Below are 21,067 nucleotides of genomic sequence, written 5' to 3'. Positions count from 1 at the left end.
AATAATTAAATATAATTAGATAACATTGGGTTGCCTCCCAACAAGCGCTTCTTTAATGTCAATAGCTTGACAGTAAGCTCTCATGGAGCCTCACAGATGTTCAGAGCATTGTTGGAACCTCCCAACACTAAACTTAGAGTTTGACTTTGGGGGCTTTGGTTGACTCTGCAGTGAGAGAAGCTTTTCATGCTTTCTCTCCATGGTTACAGAAGGAGATCCTTGAGTTTTAAACACAAGGTTGTCCTCATTCAGTTGAAGGATCAATTCTCCTCTGTCCACATCAATCACAGCTCTTGCTGTGGCTAGGAAGGGTCTTCCAAGGATGATGGATTCATCCTCATCCTTCCCAGTGTCTAGGATTATGAAATCAGCAGGGATGTAAAGGCCTTTAACCTTTACTAGCACGTCCTCTACTTGTCCATAAGCCTATTTTCTTGAGTTGTCTGCCATCTCTAATGAGATTCTGGCAGCTTGCACCTTAAAGATTCCCAGTTTCTCCATTACAGAGAGTGGCATGAGGTTTATCCCTGACCCAAGGTCACATAGAGCTTTCTCAAAGGTCATGGTGCCTATGATACAAGGTATTAAGAACTTTCCAGGATCCTGTTTCTTCTGAGGCAATGTCAGTTGATCCAGATCACTCAGTTCATTGATGAGCAAGGGAGGTTCATCTTCCCAAGTCTCATTACCGAATAACTTGGCATTCAGCTTCATGATTGCACCAAGGTACTTTGCAACTTGCTCTTCAGTGACATCTTCATTCTCTTCAGAAGAAGAATACTCATCAGAGCTCATGAATGGCATAAGGAGGTTTAATGGAATCTCTATGGTCTCTAGATGAGCCTCAGATTCCTTTGGTTCCTCAGAGGGAAACTCCTTGTTGATCACTGGACGTCCCAGGAGGTTTTCCTCACTGGGATTCACGTCCTCTCCCTCCCTTGTAGGTTCGGCCATGATGGTTAAATCAATGGCCTTGCACTCTCTTTTTGGATTCTCTTCTGTATTGCTTGGGAGAGTACTAGGGGGAGTTTCAGTGACTCTTTTACTCAGCTGGCCCACTTGTGCCTCCAAATTTCTAATGGAGGACCTTGTTTCATTCATGAAACTTAAAGTGGCCTTAGATAGATCAGAGACTATATTTGCTAAGCTAGATGGATTCTGCTCAGACTTCTCTGTCTGTTGCTGAGTGGATGATGGAAAAGGCTTGTTATTGCTAAACCTGTTTCTTCCACCATTATTAAAGCCTTGTTGAGGCTTTTGTTGATCCTTCCATGAGAAATTTGGATGATTCCTCCATGAGGGATTATAGGTGTTTCTATAGGGTTCACCCATGTAATTCACCTCTGCTATTGCAGGGTTCTCAAGATCATAAGCTTCTTCTTCAGAAGATGCCTCTATAGTACTGTTGGATGATTCCTTCAATCCATTCAGACTCTAAAAGATCATATTGACTTCCTAAGTCAATATTTTGTTCTGAGCCAATATGGCATTCAGAGTATCAATTTCAAGAACTCCCTTCCTCATAGGCGTCCCATTACTCACAGGATTCCTTTCAGAAGTGTACATGAACTGGTTATTTGCAACCATGTCAATGAGTTCTTGAGCTTCTGCAGGCGTTTTCTTAAGGTGAATGGATCCACCTGCAGAGTGGTCCAATGACATCTTTGATAGCTTAGACAGACCATCATAGAATATATCCAGGATGGTCCATTCTGAAAGCATGTCAGAAGGACACGTTTTGGTCAGTTCCTTGTATCTCTCCCAAGCTTCATAGAGGGAGTCACCTTCCTTTTGTTTGAAGGTTTGAACATCCACTCTAAGCTTGTTAAGCTTTTGAGGAGGAAAGAACTTGGCTAAGAAAGTCGTGACCAGCTTATCCCAAGAGTTCAGGCTATCTTTAGGTTGAGAGTCCAACCATACTCTAGCTCTGTCTCTTACAACAAACGGGAAAAGCATAAGCCTGTAGACCTCGGGATCAACCCCATTGGTCTTAACAGTATCACATATCTGCAAGAATTCAGTTAAGAACTGAAAAGGATCTTCGGATGGAAGTCCATGAAACTTGCAGTTCTGTTGCATCAGAGAAACTAATTGAGGTTTAAGCTCAAAATTGTTTGCTCCAATGGCAGGGATTGAGATGCTTCTTCCATGTAAATTGGAATTTGGTGCAGTAAAGTCACCAAGCATCTTCCTTGCATTGTTATTATTTTCGGTCATGTCTCCTTCCTTTTCGAAAATTTCTGTCAGATTTTCTCCAGAGAGTTGAGCTTTAGCTTCCCTTAGCTTCCTCTTCAGAGTCCTTTCAGGTTCAGGATCAGCTTCAACAAGAATGTTCTTATCCTTGTTCCTGCTCATATGAAAAAGAGGAGAACACAAAAGAAAATATGGAATCCTCTATGTCACAGTATAGATATTCCTTATGCAAGTATAAGAAGAGAAGAATGTAAGAAGGAGAAGAGGAAAAATTTGAACACAGAGAGGGGGGTGGGGTTCGAATTTTTAGGTGGAGGAGAAGTGTTAGTAGATGAATAAATAAATAGAAGGAGGTAAGGAAGAGAAGAATTCGAAAATTTAAATAAAATAAAATAAAAATATTTTAAAATTAAAGTTAAAATTCGAAAATTAAAATTGAAATCAAATTAAATTGAAATCAAAACAATTAGTTAGTTAAAAAGGAAATTTGAGAAAGAGGGAAGGGATTTTTGAAAATTAGAGAGGGAGTTAGTTACGTAGTTTTGAAAAAGATAGGAATCAAATAAAAAGTAAAGTGGTTGATTGAAAAAGATTTGAAAATCAAATTTGAAAAGATAAAAAGTTAGAAAAGATTTTGAAATTAAATTTTGAAAAAGATGTGATTGAAATTTAATTTGAAAAAGATTTGAAAAAGAATTTTAAAAAGATTTGATTTTGAAAATTAAAGTTGATTACTTGACTAACAAGAAACAAAAAGATTTGATTTTAAAATTTAAAGATTGAACCTTTCTTATTAGGCAAGTAACAAACTTAATATTTTTGAATCAATCACATTAATTGTTAGCATTGAATTCGAAAATATGGAATAAAAATAAGAAAAAGATTTTGAAAATTAATTTGAAATTTTCGAAAATATGAAAGAAAAATTGAAAAAGATTTGATTTTTGAAAAAGATTTGAAAAAGATAGAATTTTTAAATTGAAAATTTGATTTGACTCATAAGAAACAACTAAATTTTAAAAAATTTTGAAAAAGTCAACTCAAATTTTCGAAGTTGATGAGAAGAAAAAGGGAAAGATATTTTTTTTAATTTTTGAATTTTTAATGATGAAAGTGAAAAACATCAAAAAGACTCAAAACATGAAAATGATGAATCAAAACAAGAAAAATATGCAAGAACACTTTGAATTCAAAGATGAACACCAAGAACACTTTGAATGTCAAGATGAATACCAAGAACTTATTTTTGAAAAATTTTCAAGAAAAGAAAGCATGCAAGACACCAAACTTAAAAATTTTAATTCTTTAGACATTAATGTTTCAAGAATGCATATGAAAAACAAGAAAAGACACAAAACAAGAAAATATGAAGATCAAACAAGAAGACTGGCCAAGAACGACTTGAAGATCATGAAGAATGCAATGCATGAAATTTTCAAAAATAAATTTTTTTAGAAAATTAAAAAGATGCAATTGACACCAAACTTAAAAATTGACTCTAGACTCAAGCAAGAAACACAAAATATTTTTGATTTTATGATTTTGTAAAATTTTTTTGTATTTTTTGAAAATTAATTGGGAAAAACGAAAAAATAATTTTTTTTCTTTTTTGAAATTTTAGAAAATAAGAATAATAAAAACAAAAAGGTTAAAATTAAAATAGAAATACCTAATCTGAGCAACAGGATGAACCGTCAGTTGTCCAAACTCGAACAATCCTCGGCAACGGCGCCAAAAACTTGGTGCACGAAATTGTGATCATCAATGGCGCCAACAACTTGGTACGCACAATTGTAATCTCAAATCTTTATCACAACTTCGCACAACTAACCAGCAAGTGCACTGGGTCGTCCAAGTAATAAACCTTACGTGAGTAAGGGTCGATCCCACGGAGATTGTCGGCCTGAAGCAAGCTATGGTCACCTTGTAAATCTCAGTCAGGCGGATTCAAATGGTTATGGTGAATTGATAATAAAAACATAAATAAAATATAAACTGGGATAGAGATACTTATGTAATTCATTGGTGAGAATTTCAGATAAGCGTATAGAGATGCTTTCGTTCCTCTGAACCTCTACTTTCCTGCTGTCTTCATCCAATCATTCCTACTCCCTTCCATGGCAAGCTTTATGTAGGGCATCACCGTTGTCAATGGCTACATCCCATCCTCTCTGTGAAAATGGTCCAATGCGCTGTCACTGCATGGCTAATCATCTGTCGGTTCTCGATCATACTGGAATAGGATTTACTATCCTTTTACGTCTGTCACTACGCCCAGCACTCGCGAGTTTGAAGCTCGTCACAGCCATCCCTTCCCAGATCCTACTCGGAATACCACAGACAAGGTTTAGACTTTCTGGATCTCAAGAATGGCCGTCCATGGGTTCTAACTTATACCACAAAGATTCTAATATCTCGGACTCGGTCCTCTGTATTAGATATCCAAGAGATACTCATTCTAGCTTGTTTGCATGTAGAACGGAAGTGTTTGTCAGGCATGCGTTCATAGGTGAGAATGATGATGAGCGTCACATAATCATCACATTCATCATGTTCTTGGGTGCGAATGGATATCTTAGAGAAGGAATAAGCTTAAATTGAATAGAAAAATAGTAGTACTTTGTATTAATTCATGAGGAACAGCAGAGCTCCACACCTTAATCTATGGAGTGTAAAAACTCTACCGTGGAAAATACATAAGTGATAAGGTCCAGGCATGGCCGAATGGCCAGCCCCTAAACATGATCAAAGGATCAAAAGATAATCCAAAGATATCCAAAGATGTAAATACAATAGTAAAAAGTCCTATTTATACTAAACTAGTTACTAGGCTTTACAGAAATGAGTAAATGATGCAAAAATCCACTTCTGGGGCCCACTTGGTGTGTGCTTGGGCTGAGCATTGAGCTTTACACGTGTAGAGGCTACTCTTGGAGTTGAACGCCACTTTGTAACCTATTTCTGGCGTTTAACTCCACTTTGCAACCTGTTTCTGGCGTTTAACTCCAGAATGCAGCATGGAACTGGCGTTGAACGCCAGTTTGCGTCATCTAAACTCGGGCAAAGTATGGACTATTATATATTGCTGGAGAGCCCTGGAGTTCTATAGCTCCAGAAAATCCACTTTGAGTGCAGGGAGGTCAGAATCCAACAGCATCTGCAGTCCTTCTTCAACCTCTGAATCTGATTTTTGCTCAAGTCCCTCAATTTCAGCCAGAAAATACCTGAAATCACAGAAAACACACAAACTCATATTAAAGTCCAGAAATGTGAATTTTAATTAAAAAATAATAAAAATATACTAAAAACTAACTAAATCATACTGAAAACTATGTAAAAATAATGCCAAAAAGCGTATAAATTATCCGCTGATCACCCTTCCTTTCACTGACTTTGAGACTGACCTCTTGTGGAATTGTAATGTTACTCCGTTACAACTTCACCCAAATTCATGGGCCTTTATGAAGATCTTCCAGCTGCTGTGCCAGGAGCTGGGTGTCCGACCTTCCTTGTCCCTTTTTTTTTAACTATTTGTACTGACCAAACCTGGGGTGGCCAAGAAGAAGGCTTCTTGGATCTTGTCTCGAGCTACCCAGGGGAAGAAGGTGTTTTCAATGTTTGATGACTCCTTTCACGACTTTAAGAATTACTACTTCAAAGTCCGAGCTGTTGAGGGTGCTCGACCTTTCTTTTTGGATGAGAACGATGAGCCAACCTTTCTTTTATAGTGGCAGAAAGAACCTCTAGTTTTTAAGTATCCCTGGGAGAGTTTAGATGAGGTCGAGAAGGCTTTTGTGGGTGTTTTAGAGGAGCATTGGGGGAACCTCCTCATCTGGATACGAAGAGATTTTTAGGAGATCCTTCTCTCCTTCATGCTGAGTTAAGTAGCATCTGACCTCTTTCTTTACAGATAGTTTTCTTCTATTGTTTGTGAATTTATCCTCTTCTAACAGTGTAATTGTTTTCCTGGCTTCTTTTCAGAGATGGTTAAATCTTTGAATTCTATGAAGTCCTTTCAAAACCCAAAATCTATCAAATAAGACGTTGGGGGAGGGCTCTTCGGAGTAGCTGTCTCTAAAGAAACTGGTAATTGAGTCTCAGGTTCTGAGGAAGATTATCCCGACCCCCAGAGTTCAGCCGGCCTCCTCTGAACCGCCTCAGTCGACCTCAGGTGCTACTTCCTTCCATATTGCTGCTGGTCCCCCTCCTAAGAGACAAAAAGTTGTTGGGACTTATGATTTGAAGGATAAAGAATTTGATGGTGTGACCTTTGCCACGGAGTTGATAGCCCCTTATGGAAAGGTTCCTCTGGACGACGTATCAATCCTCCATCACCTTGATTTTATATCTAGTAACAGTATTCGAATGGCCAATCTTGGTGCGGCCTTATCTCGGGTTGTGCAGGAGTCCCCTGTCCATGCTACCAAGGTCTTTTTGGAGGATGCCAAGGCTGAATATGACAGGGTGAAGGGCCTGAAGGATGAATTGGATGCTAAGGTGGCCAAGTTGGAGATTGATGTAGAAAAGGAGAAGGATCGGGCTACTATGGCGTAGGCAGCTGCTAATCTGGCCGAGGAGGCTGCTAAGAAGTATAAGGAGAGCTATACTCGGACCTATGGTGAGCTATTGGAAGCTAAGGAGAGGCTTCAGTCCGCCCGAGATGATTATGCCGAGCTTCAGGGCCATATGGTGAGCAGTATGACCGAGATGTATGAAAATCTAAAGGCCCAAGCCCGGGTTTTTGCTCCCGAGCTTGACCTCTTCTTATTTAGTATGGACAATGTAGTGGAGGATGGCAAGATCGTGCCTGCCCCAGATGATGAAGATGAAGGTCCTCCTCTTGTGCCACCACCTAAGGCTTCCTCAGCTCCCACTACTGCAACTCTTTCTGCCGAGGTGGCCCCTCCTGAGCCCGAGCCCGACTTGGAGATTCTGAACGGGCCAGATGGAGTTGTCAATGCCACCCCGATCTCAACCATGCATCCTCCTCCTCCAAAGGATGTTGCTACTGAGGCGAACTTGGATCCCCTGTGATTTTGTTGTGTCTTTGTTTTGCTTATATATTGGGTATAGTCTGACCTGTGGATTTTTTGAACTTGTTGGTTTTTTGTAAATTTCTGTGGATGACCTCTTTGACACTTTGTTGCTTCTTAGAAACTTTTATTTCAAAAACAAACACTTTAAACTCTTGGGCTTCCGTTTAGGTAGCCTTTGAGTCTATAATGTTTTGATTTGTGCCTATTTGACTTTGTTTGTATTGATATGCTTGTATTTGGAGGTTGTTTTTCAACCTTTGTTTGGAGGAGGTTGCTCTTCAACCTTTATATAGGTGCTTTGGGCTTCCTTGGTTTGACACCCCTTGAGGTGGGCTTTGCCTTGGTTTCCCTTGCAGTGGCTACCTCCTTTCTTTATCGATCTGTATGCCTTTGCTATCCGAGCTTTTTAGTCGTATTCCAACAGCTTTTTGGATGACTTTTTAGCTCCGTTTCGAGGTCGTGCTCTTGCTTTAGGCAAATCCTTTTCAGGGTTTGTACCTTTTTAGCTAAAAGCATTTCAGGCCTTGGTTTAATAACCTTTATTTGGCCTTTGCGAGATGTTTTTGTCCCTTTTCAGTGATCTTTTCATTGGTCCGACTTCTCTACCGGGCCTTACTAAGTTATTTTTAGTAATCCCATTTTTAGTTAGACCTCGTCAGGTCACTTTTTCTAGGTTACTTTTTATAACTTCTTGCATTATCTTGCTTCTATCGCTTCACCTTGCCGACCTCTTTTAATTGGGCGATGAATTTCGCGTTTTATGAGCTTAGATTAATGCGTCTTGGTAGAAAACTTTTTAGGGAATTGATAACTTTCATCCAAATAATAATGAGATAAAAACATAAATAAAAGTGTGTACATGAGAGTGCTTACCCTTCTAGGTCGGGCAGTTTGTTAGATCTCGGCCTGACGCCTCATTAAAAAACCTTTTCAGGAAAAAGAGTGCGCCTTGACCTAAGATCTTTACTATTTTCTAGCTATAGTACCTTATTAGGTTACAAGCATGCCATGACCTTGGTAGCTCTCGCCCTCGAGGTCGGACACCTTGTAGTAGCCTTTTCCTAGTACTTCTGTAACTCGGTATGGCCCTTTTCAGTTAGCTGCTAGCTTCCCTTCTCCTGACCGACCTGCTTCGATATCATTTCGCATTAAGATGAGATCATTGGTGGCGAAGCTTCGCTGGATTACCTTCCGATTATACCTCAGAGCCATTCGACGCTTTAGGGCTTCCTCCCTGATCCGAGATCTTTCTCGGACTTCGGGAAGTAGGTCGAGCTCTTCCCTTTGAGCTTGGGAGTTGGTGTCTTTGTTGTAGAGGATCACTCTAGGGGATCCTTCTTCTACTTCCACGGGAATCATTGCCTCCATTCCGTTAGCAAGTCAGAATGGTGATTCTCCGATGGTTGAGTGTGGTGTTGTCCGGTATGCCCATAGGACATGCGGGGAGCTCTTTGGCCCAAGCTCCCTTAGCATCCTATAGTCTTCATTTTAACCCGGCCAGTATGAATTTGTTGGCGGCTTCCGCCTGTCCATTGTCTTGTGGGTGCTCTACAGAGGTGAACTGGTGCTTGATTTTCAAATCGGCCACCAGGTTTCTGAAGCCCGTGTCGGTGAACTGAGTGTCATTGTCAGTGGTAATGGAGTATGAGACCCCAAACCTTGTGACAATGTTTCTATATAAGAACTTCCAACTTCTTTGGGTGGTGGCAGTGGCTAAAGGTCCAGCCTCGATCTATTTTGTGAAATAGTTTATTCCTACGATGAGGAACTTAACTTGCCCTGATTCCTGAGGGAAAGGTCCGAGGAGGTCTAGCCCCCACTTTACGAATGGCCAGGGTGAAGTGACACAAATGAGCTCTTCGGGTGGTGCGATGTGAAAGTTGGCGTGCTTCTGACATAGGGGGCATGTTTTGAGGAACTCTGTTGCTTCCTTTTGCAAGGTCGGCAAGTAAAAACCAGTTCGGAGTACCTTTTTGGAAAGAGCTCGTTGATAAACCACTATTTTATGACTTATATTGTGCTCAATTGAGTGGTTTTTATCAAGTCTTTGCTCACTTATTCACATTATTTGCATGGTTTACAATTCCTTCCTTATTCTGTGATATATGTGAAATTATGTTTCCTAGGCCTTAAAACTGTTAACTTTAATTATCGTTTATTACCATTCGATGCCGTGATCCATGTGTTGAGTATTTTCAGGTCTTATAGGGTAGGAATGGCTTAGAGGACAGAAAGGAAACATGCAAAAGTGGAAGGAACGCGCGAAAATGAAGTTGTGGAGAAAATGGCAGCGACGCGCACACATGGACGACGCGGATGCGTGCCTAGCGCAGAAATCAAGCGATGCGTACGCGTGACTGACGCGTACGCGTGACAAGGAAAAACGCCAAATGACACGCACGCGTGACAGACGCCACGTGTAGAAATTTACAGAAAACGCCCTTAGCGATTTCTGGGCTTCTTTTCGGCCCAAATCCAAGCCCAGAAACACAAAATAGAGGCTAGAGAATAAGGGAATCAAATCAATCATCATCATTCATTCATTATTCACAAATTGAAGTTTTAGATGTAGTTTTCTAGAGAGAGAAGCTCTCTCATCTCTCTTAGGTTTTAGGATTAGGATTTCTCTTAAGGTTAGGTTTACTTCTTCTTCATTCCCGGTTCAACGTTCCTTTAATTTCAGTTTCTCTTCTACTTCTATGTATTCTATGACTTTAGTTTGTTTATTTTTCCAATTTGATTTATGAACTCCATGTTAGATTTGATTTTCTTATTTAATGCAATTTGAGGTATTTCAGATTTATGATTGTTTCTTATATTTATGTTATTTATGCTTTTAGTTTAATTTAGATTTCTCCCCTTTTGGCTTTGGTTGAGTAATTGGTGACACTTGAGTTATCAAACTCCGTTGTTGATTGATATTTGAAGTTTTCTGGTTGATTTGGATCCCTCTAAAGCTAGTCTTTCCTTAGGAGTTGACTAGGACTTGAGGAATCAAATTGATTAGTCCACTTGACTTTCCTTTATTTAGTAAGGGTTAACTAAGTGGGAGCAATAAATAATTTTCATCATAATTGATATGGATAACTAGGATAGGATTTCCAGTTGCCAAGAGTTTTTCTAGTTATTAATTTACTTTTTTGCCAATTTATTTCCTTGTTCCCTAATTCAAAAACCCAAAAAGATACTTTTCCATAACCAATAATAAATCATACTTCCCTGCAATTCCTTGAGAGACGACCCAAGGTTTAAATACTTCGGTTATCAATTTTACTAGGGCTTTGTTACTTGTGACAACCAAACTTTTGTACGAAAGGATTCTCTGTTGGTTTAGAAACTATACTTACAATGAGAATTTATTTGTGAATTTCTTTACTAGCAGAAATCCGTTCGTCAAAATGTTGCCGGGGATTTGCAATTGTGTGCCTTATTATTGATTATTGTAAATATTTGCTTTTTGCTTGTTTATTTGTTTTTATTTTTATTTTTAATTTTTATTAGCTACTATGAGTTCTCACCCATGTCGCTTTGAGTTTGGCTCCAATGTTATTGTAAGGAATGGAAGCTATAACCAGAACATGCATCAAGGTCGAAACAATCAAAGATGGAAGGAGCCACGAGGATTTGATCAACCCTTTCAGCAACAACGCCTTCCAAGGTACCATGGACAACGACCATCCTACAATGCATGCCAAGACAATAGTTATGGTGGACCTTTTCGTGACAACCAACACCCACCAAATTACTATGGTCAAGAGCCATTCCGAGGTGCGTGCCAAGATGACAGATATGGTGGACCCCTTGTAGTCACCAACAAGCCCCATCATATGCCTATGAACCACCTCCTCAACATAGCTTTGAACCACCATACCCACAAGCCATTTACAACTATTCACCTCCAAATGACCCTAACCCTTACCCACCCCAATTCCAATCCAATTACTTCTAAGAACCACCACTTCCATATGCACCATGTCCATATTCATCGACCCAAGAATCACAGGAGCGTCTCAAGGAAACAGTGGATAAATTTCATGCAACCCTTCACCAACTGGAGCAAGCGATAAATCAATTAGCTTCCCGACGTTTGGACGCTCAAGGAATCCCCACGGCTTCATGTGGAGAATCTAATGAAGAACGTAGCATGAAGGAGATACTAGAAACCCCAGTGGACAGTAAGGAGTATGACTTTGTACTTGAACAAGTGGAGGAAGCCAGAATTATCGAAGAAGAAGAATTGGTTGAAGACTTAGTAGACGCTGAACCTCCATGGGAATCAAGAATTGTAGAGAATTCCGCCAAGCAATTTTCAATTGATGCTAAGGAGGATAGTGCACAACCCCCAAGGCATGTATCTTATGAAGAACTGGACAGAACAGATCAAGAAGTGAGTTTCCTTGGTAGTGATGATCATGAATCAAGCTCTCCTAGTGAAACACTTACATCCGCAATTGAACTCTTTGAGCTTGAAGAACCCTCCCCAAGTGAATATGAAGATGATATGGAGGTAGACTTTTCTCAACCTCCAACTTACGACTTGAGTGATGGGGAAGAAACCGAAGACTTTGATCAAGACGTGGTTACAGTTGAAGAAGTTTGCAAGGAGGTGGAAGAATTCACAGAAGAATACAAGGGAGTAGAGCTTGCAAGACCACTGGAAACACCTCTCCCAAGGTCATTACCACCAAATACAACCTTTCAAGTGGGTAAAATCTTTAGCCTTTATCTTCACATTTCCACTTGAATATAGTTTGCTTCAAACCAATGGCCAGCTTAGAGCTCTTTGTGGCTTTAAGAGTAAGAAGAAAATTATTAGTAATTGGAGTTGGTGTGCAAGATTCAATAAGGTTCCATGCTTCAAATTGAGGTGCAAGGATTGGTATAGAGTTCGATTGAATGGGTCTCGGAAGATGTTTGGTCATCTTAGTGAGAGTTCAAATTTCGTACTGCCCGGCTGAAAAAATGTAGATCAAGGCAAAGACAGGTACAAAAGCAAGGTTTGGGATCCTGGAATTCATTCTGATAATCAATACCCCTGGAGCCCGATCACCTGCTTTAACTTGCTCGAAGGCTTTGCATGCCTAGTTTGGGACCCCGGAGGCTATCGGAAGTGTAAACGTTAGTGGAGATTTCTGGATGAGTTCAAGCACAAGCCACCATAACAAGGAGCTCACCAAATGTCCAACTTAAGGACTTTAACTAAAAGTGCTAGGTGGGAGACAACCCACCATGGTATGATCGTTCTTTTTCAATCTTAATTTTATTTTGTTTTGTTTATTTTTAGTTTTATTTTATTTTATTTTCCCTAGTACCATTCATAACATCCGCATCAGCATCTGCATTTTGCATTCTGCATATTCAGTTAAAAAAAATGCCTCACCACGCATGCGCGCAGGCTACGCGTGGGCGTCGAATCCAAATCGGTGTCTCCATCCAACGAATAGAAAGTTGGGCTGGAATCGTGCGGCTGGTGTGTGATAGGCACAAATTAGCCCACGCGTGCGCGACCACGACGCGTACGCGTCGCTTACATTCTGGCACATCACACTTGAGCGTAATTGACACGCACGCGTTGCCTGAAAATTTTTGTCCCCTCAAATAAAACAGAGAGTTGCGCCAAAACGGCACTGAACTCGTGCATTTAGCACAATTTTGGTCGACGCGCTCGCGTGCTTCACGCGTTCACGTCATCTTCACCCATCCCTACTCACGCGTTCGCGTCAATGACGCTTTCGCCTCGTTGCAATTTTGTCTCATCCTCGTTCGCGTGGATTTAAATTCACTAACCCCCTGACGCGGAAACCCTAGCTCCTCGCGTGCCCACTTTTTCCCCCTTCCCCAACGTTCCATATCCACTCTCATTCCCTCGCTTTCCCCTATAGCCGCCGCATCCCACCACCACCTCTCACCGGAACAGCCACCGACCGTTTCCCCCTCACCCCTCCTTCTTCTCTTCTTCTCCTTCTCCTTTACCCCTACCCCCTCTTCTCACGCCTGCCCCGTCGCTGACCCCAAACCCGCCGCCGTGCCACCACAGAACCACCATCCCCCACCACCGCGATGCCACCATACCCCCCTCTTTTCCCTCTTCTTTTCTTTTCTCTCCATATCCCTCCTCTCACCTTCCCGCGCCATCCTGCACCTCTGCAAGGATCGCCGCCACCATCGCAGCACCGGAGCCACCTTTTCGCCACCCCCATCATCGCCGTACCACCTCTCCCTTCTTCATTTCAAATTTCTTTCACTGCGCAACCCAGGTTTCATTGCACTCCAGTTTCTTTTTTGTTCAAGTTAGTTAGTTTGCATGTTTCAATTTTGTTCAATTTAGGTTAGTTAGATATGCATGTTCGTAGTGAATCTTAGGTGGTTAGGTAGCTAGGATGTGGTTAGTGGATTTAGGTCTGATAAGTGCTCCGTTCCTGCTATTCGAATTATAAATTGCTTGGCTGTTGATGTTGCTATTCACTGCTGTATCATTGTTGTTCCATATCATTTTGCTTGCTTGATTGATACCAATGCTTATATAAATTCAGCATTCTTGTTGCAATTTGCTTTTTCCTTGTTGATTAAGTCAGCTCAATACATTGCATCCATATCTTAACTTATTGCTTACTTTCCGAATTTGATGAGGCCTATCTAATTGTATATACCTGCTTATTGCTATCTTCGATTGACCAAAATTGATGGATTCTTCTGGTTTTACATGGTTTTCATGCTTGTAATGGTTACTGCCTTCATAAGAAACCCAAACTGATAATCTGAGTTTTCGACCAGCATGCTGCTTTGTTTTACTCTATAATGTCTAATTCACATGAGTCGCTTTATTCTTCATGCTAATTGACACTACTGTTTGCATTCTTCTGCAGTTTGTTCTTCCGGGAACGTCACTTTTACTGCCGAAATGCTGCCCAAATGTTTTTTTGAAAAGCTGTTTTACTTACCTTTCACTCATGAATTGACTTTGGCACTTTTGACAATGCAATTCCCTTGGTTTACACCAAAGCCATTTCATGTAATACTAGGCTAGCATTTCCATTCCACTTGGTTCCCTTCTTCATTGCATCTGCATTATTGATGAATTTACTTTTCCTTTGTGCTTTCTTTACCTGATTTCTCATCAATAATCTACATTATCTGCTTAAATGTGAGTCGTTTGTTCTTCAAGTTTGTGCATTTTTGTTAGCTTGGAACCACAGTACCATGCCACTAACTTTAACTTCCCTTTCTAACTTTTAACTTCATTGACTTTCTCACTTCTTTCTTAGTTTCACCTAACTAACTTTTAACCCCTTTCAAGGCATGTTAATTGTTGTTTCCTGACAAACAAGCATTATGCATCTCATAGTTTTTGGATTGTAACTTTTAATTGAATTCTTTGAATCTTATCTTGCATTCAGTCCAACATTCTATATCTTTCTGACCCACTTCATGCATATATTGCTATTTTATTCCTTTTTTGCCCATCTATGCTTATATTGCTTGAATCCTAATTGCCTTCCTGTTTTCCTGCTTTAAGTTGATCAATTATACCCTGAATTTTCTTTTTTCAGGATGTCTGACCCTAAAGGGAAAGGAAAAGCTAAAGCAGGCACGGGCAAAAAGAAAAGAGGAGAGTCCTCTATGGCTCTGCTAGATATACTGCATGATGATTCCTGGCGGGAAAAGAACTTTACTTCGCATGAAAAAGCTGATCAATTAGTGCCTGCAACTGATCCAGTTAAGTTTGCAAACCGATACTGTGAACTGAAGTATCCGGTCTTTGACACTACAAGGAACCTATATCTAGAAAAGACCCTCAGAATTCCAGATGAATTGTAACAGTACACCACAGAACAAATCAAACAAAGAGGATGGTTCTTTCTGGAGCGAAACTTGACTGAGGTTAATGCATCCTGGGTTCGGGAATTCTATTGCAACTATTACAAGACGACCCTGGATGCAGTGCAGCTCAGAGACAAACATATTTTAGTTACTGAGGAGGCCATTGAGGATATCCTCCAATTCCAGTCTAAATCAAATGAGCCAGATGGTTATCAGAAGCCTGAGGAATCCATGAGGTCTGTGAGCTTTGATTGGGAGGCAGTGAAGCGCACCATAGCCATTGATCCTACTGTTCCTTGGGTTATGGGCAAGTCAACAGTAACTCCAAAGGGCATCAAGATCATTTATCTTAATGATGAGGCTTGGCTATGGCAACAAATTATGAGAAACTATATTATGCCGAGTACTCACAAGACTGAGGTGCCAGCTGCCATGATTACTCTCATCTGGTGCATCATGGAGGGCAAGGACCTGTACCTTCTCCGATTTATCCGATACTACATGGCCAGGGTTCATGTCTGAGGCACTCTGCCCTTCCTCTATCTGATTACTCAGATGGGCCGCAGAGCTGAGGTACCCTGGAAGCTTGCAGATGAGAAGCCACCAGCCGCCGACTGCAAGAAGATCATCCCACATAGCAGAAAGTTCATGGCTCTGGGCTACCAACCGCCTCCGTTGACGCCGCCTCATCTTCTGATGCCCCTTCAGCTCCTGCTGCCCCACCCATACCTACAGCACCCTCACTTGCTTCCCAGCCCATCTACCACCTAGTGCACCGACTCTTTGAGCGCCTGGATCAGATGGAGCGCCGCAACCAGCGGCGTTACGAGCGGTCTGAGCGTCGCAGTAAGTGACGCTATGAACATCTGAAGCTGATGATCAGGTCAGAACACACTGACATCCCCTTCGAGCCTGACACACCATCGGAACCATCTGAGGAGGAGGCGGATGAGCAGGAGGACGATGCACGGGCAGAGGATGACCACCAGGCAGAGCCTCAGCATGACCAGCAGGCAGAGCCCCAGCACGAGGAGCCCCAGCAGATACAGCCGGTGGATCCACATGCCCCTATACAGACAGAGCCCCCGCTTCAGCAGGCAGATCCCCAAGCACCTTCACAGCCAGAGCCCATAGAGACAGCAGCAGTACACCCCTCCGGAGGTGACGACTCTTGAGACCCAGCCTGACTGAGCATCGAGGACGATGCTCTTATATAAGTGTGGGGAGGTTGCCATCTTTGGCGGACTTTATTTTGGTGAACCACTTTCAGACTCTTTTCATCCTATTTTGTTTCTTTTTCTGCATTTTTATTTTATTTTATTTTGCCTTTCTGTACTTGCACACTTTCTTTTACTGTACTTTTGTTTATTTACACTTTATTACATTTTGCATTTTGGGCTATATATATCTTAGATATTTAGCTTGATTTGCACTCTTAGTTTATTTAGTTGTGATATAGAAACATATGGATTATTAAGTTTAGTTTACCCTTTTAGCATATGAGAATTTGGTTTAATTGAAAATAAAGAGTAAACTAGAAATTTTTAGTTTTTCATAATCACAACAATCCACTTAGTATATATATATATATATATATATAGCAATAAATATTGGTAAATTGACAACATTTTTCAAAGAATATACTTATTTTTATAAGAGCCATTCAAAGATTCATATTGAGTTGAATGGAAACTCTTTATTCCTACTTGCATGATATACATAACTGATATATGATTTTTGAGCCAAAGAACACACAACCCGTGAGTTTTTTGAGCTTAATTGCATGGTTACATTATTTAACCATAGTTTTCATTCCTGTGTGTTTCTTCACTATAATTGCAGACTTTACTTTGTTCCATTCTATATGTCCACTATTTAGTGTATTTACATGCTTGCATATGATTGAGGCCATTATTTGTTATTGCTCACTTATCCCAAATAGCTTACCCTTTTAAATCACCCTTGCTAGCCACCTTAAGCCTTTTAATCCCCATTTATTATGAATTTTACCACATCACTAGCCTTAAGCAGAAAAATAAATTAAATACCCTAAAAAAATTGAATCTTCGATTAGCTTAAGATAGAGATTGTGTATCAATTAAGTGTGGGAAACCGTGGGAACTTGGGTTGATAGGAAGGTATTAAATTGATAAATTATTTAAAATTTGAGTGCATGCTCATGTGAGACTAAAATAATTGATAAACCATGTGCATTGATAAGTTATGTTTATTTTTCTATTTAAAAAAATTCCAATAAATAAACAAATAAGGGGACAGAATTACCCCAATATTAAATTTAGAAAAAGATCAATGCACATGTGATGAAATTAAAAGATAACTTGGTACATGAGTATGTGATACAAAAGTGGGAAAATTGGGTAGCTAGACATAAAATTGTATAGAGTATGTATATGTTAGGTGAGATCTTAGACTAATCAAGGATTCAATTTATAGCTCACTTAGCCTTATATATATGCCCTCACCTTTACCTTAGCCCCATTACAACCTTGAAAAGACCTCATGATGTTTGCATGTGTACATTAAATATTTGTTGATTGGTTAGATGAAGAACAAAATTTTAGAAAGCATGACTAGGGAAGAGTAGAGTGATTAACCCCAAACACTGAGTGTAGAGTGTATAGGCAAATCCAGTGAGGGTTCAATAGCTCATTTCCATATATCTATGTTTAATCATTGCTTGTCTTGCAAGTTTGTGAACTCTTTTGATTAACTCAACTCAATTGTGAATATGTTTTAATTTGGCTTGGCCCTTGGTTGTGCATATATGATTCCTTGAAAATTTGACTCAATATAACCACATGTAAGCTCTATGTGCATATAGGTGGATAGTAATTAGAATTGCATGATTCATTTAGGTAGCTTGCATTTAGATAGATTGCATTGCATAGATTCCACCATTCTACCTTCACTCTTTTTCAATTTCTCTTGAGCTAAGCATGAGGACATGCTAATGTTTAAGTGTGGGGAGGTTGATAAACCACTATTTTATGACTTATATTGTGCTCAATTGAGTGGTTTTTATCAAGTCTTTGCTCACTTATTCAGATTATTTGCATGGTTTTATAATTCCTTCCTTATTCTGTGATATATGTGAAATTATATTTCCTAGGCCTTAAAACTGTTAACTTTAATTATTCTTTATTACCATTCGATGCAGTGATCCGTTTGTTGAGTATTTTCAGGCCTTATAGGGCAGGAATGGCTTAGAGGACAGAAAGAAAACATGCAAAAGTGGAAGGAACGCGCGAAAATAAAGTTTTGGAGAAAATGGCAGCGACGCGCACGCATGGACGACGCGGATGCGTGCCTAGCACAGAAACCAAGCGATGCGTACGCGTGACTGACGCGTACGCGTGACAAGGAAAAATGCCAAATGACGCGCACGCGTGACCCACGCGCACACGTGACAGACGCACGTGCAGAAAGTTGCAGAAAATACCCTCAGCGATTCCTGGCCTCCTTTTCGGCCCAAATCCAAGCCCAGAAATACAGAATAGAGGCTGGAGAATGAGGAAATCAAATAAATCATCATCATTCATTCATTATTCACAAATTGAGGTTTTAGATGTAGTTTTCTAGAGAGAGAGACTCTCTCATCTCTCTTAGGTTTTAGGATTAGGATTTCTCTTAAGGTTAGGTTTACTTCTTCTTCATTCCAGGTTCAATGTTCCTTTAATTTCAGTTTCTCTTCTACTTCTATGTATTCTATGACTTTAGTTTGTTTATTTTTCCAATTTAATTTATGAACTCCATGTTAGATTTGATTTTCTTTATTTAATGCAATTTGAGGTATTTCAGATTTATGATTGTTTCTTCTATTTATGTTATTTATGCTTTTAATTTAATTTAGATTTCTCCCCTTTTGGCTTTGGTTGAGTAATTGGTGACACTTGAGTTATCAAACTCCGTTGTTGATTGATATTTGAAGTTTTCTGGTTGATTTGAATCACTCTAAAGCTAGTCTTTCCTTAGGAGTTGACTAGGACTTGAGGAATCAAATTGATTAGTCCACTTGACTTTCCTTTATTTAGTAAGGGTTAACTAAGTGGGAGCAATAAACAATTTTCATCATAATTGATAAGGATAACTAGGATAGGATTTCTAGTTCTCATACCTTGCCAAGAGTTTTTCTAGTTATTAATTTACTTTCTTGCCAATTTATTTCCTTGTTCCCTATTTCAAAAACCCAAAAAGATACTTTTCCATAACCAATAATAAATCATACTTCCCTGCAATTCTTTGAGAGACGACCCGAGGTTTAAATACTTCGGTTATCAATTTTACTAGGGGTTTGTTACTTGTGACAACCAAACTTTTGTACGAAAAGATTCTTTGCTGGTTTAGAAACTATACTTACAATGTGATTATTTTTATGAAATTCTTTACTAGCAAAAGTCTTCTCGTCACTCGTGCCTCGAGGTGGTTGCCGCACATGCCACTGTGGACTTTCTCAAGAACTTCCATCGTAGCGGAGGTCGGGACACATTTTAGGAGGGGTGTTGAGATTCCTCTCCTATACAGGACTTCATGCACTAAGGGGTAGTACTGTGCTTCTCGTACTAGTGGTGCACGGAATTGTGATCACACTTTTTACAACTCCGGTGCAACTAACCAGCAAGTGTACTGGGTCGTCCAAGTAATAAAACCTTATGCGAGTAAGGGTCGATCCTACGGAGATTGTCGGCTTAAAGCAAGCTATGGTCATCCTGTAAATCTTAGTCAGGCGGATTCAATTAGTTATGAGTTTTGATAATTGAAAGATAAATAAAATGTAAATTAAAATAAAGATACTTATGTAATTCATTGGTGGGAATTTCAGATAAGCATTTGGAGATTTTTTGTTGCTTCTGAACCTCTGCTTTCCTATTGTCTTCATCCAATCATACGTGCTCCCTTCCATGGCAAGCTGTATGTTGGTGGATCACAGTTGTCAATGGCTACTATCCGTCCTCTCAGTGGAAATGGTCCAGGTACGGTTTCTGTACGGCTAATCAACTGTCGGATCTCTCGTCTCGGATGAAAAATACCAGGCACAGTTACCGCACGGCTAATCATCTGTCGGTTCTCACTTGTGTCGGAATAAGATCTCTCTATCCTTTTGCACACTGTCACTGCGCCCAAAATTCGTGAGTTTGAAGCTCGTCACAGTCATCCCGTTCCAGATCCTACTCGGAATACCACATACAAGTTTTAGACTTTTCGGATCTCAGGAATGCTGCCAATTGGTTCTAGCCTCTACCATGAAGGTTCTGATCTCACGGATTCGAATGCTTTGTTGTCAGGAGAGGCAAGCCAAATCCATGGATCAGAGACCCAAGAGACTATACTCATGCTGTTGTCCAATGACTACGTTGAACATCATGTAGACCGCTTGTGGTTGTCAGGCATGCGGATCTTGGCTAAGCGAGTAACGAAGATAGTGGGTGATTGCCACTGATCACCCCTTCATTCTAACTTAACTGAATTAAGTACGAGAGTATATCTTGGAGAATAAGTAAGCGTGAATTGAAAGAGAAACAATAGTACTTGCATTAATTCATGAAGAACAGCATAGCTCCGCACCTTAATTTATGAGGTGTAGAAACTCCACCGTAGAAAATACATAAGAGAAAAATGTCTTGGCATGGCCGTGTGGCCAGCCTCCAAATGTGAAAAATAGCATAAGATTCCTATACAATAGTAAAAAGTGCTATTTATACTAAACTAGTTACTAAGAATTACAGAAAATAAGTAACTAAGCGCAGATAGTGCATAAATCCAGTTCCGGGCCCACTTGGTGTGTGCTTGGACTGAGCATTAAACTTTACACATGCATAGGCCTTTTCTAGAGTTAAATGTCAGCTTGGATACCAGTTTGGGCATTTAACTTCAGTTCTGCTGCCAGTTCTGGCATTTTACGCCAGAAAAGGATCTCTGGCTGGCGTTTAACGCTAGTTTGGGCCATCAAATCTCATGAAAAGTATAAACTATTATATATTTCTGAAAAGCCCAAGATG

General features: G+C 40.1%; 1 non-coding gene across 1 annotated transcript; it reads left to right on the top strand.

Moving 5' to 3' along the window:
- Positions 1–1,716: 1,716 nt before the first annotated feature.
- LOC148563861 (small nucleolar RNA R71) lies at positions 1,717–1,824 on the top strand. The gene has a single exon (XR_015884093.1). It is a non-coding gene; the product is annotated as a small nucleolar RNA R71 (small nucleolar RNA).
- The last annotated feature ends 19,243 nt before the right edge of the window (positions 1,825–21,067 follow it).

The sequence above is a fragment of the Arachis ipaensis genome, chromosome B5, assembly GCF_059453495.1.
Source record: "Arachis ipaensis isolate K30076 ecotype BB chromosome B5, ASM5945349v1, whole genome shotgun sequence".
In the NCBI taxonomy this organism is placed as follows: Eukaryota; Viridiplantae; Streptophyta; class Magnoliopsida; order Fabales; family Fabaceae; genus Arachis; species Arachis ipaensis.
The sequence above is the reverse complement of the archived record's forward strand: the minus strand, read 5'-3'. Positions and strand labels throughout refer to the sequence as shown.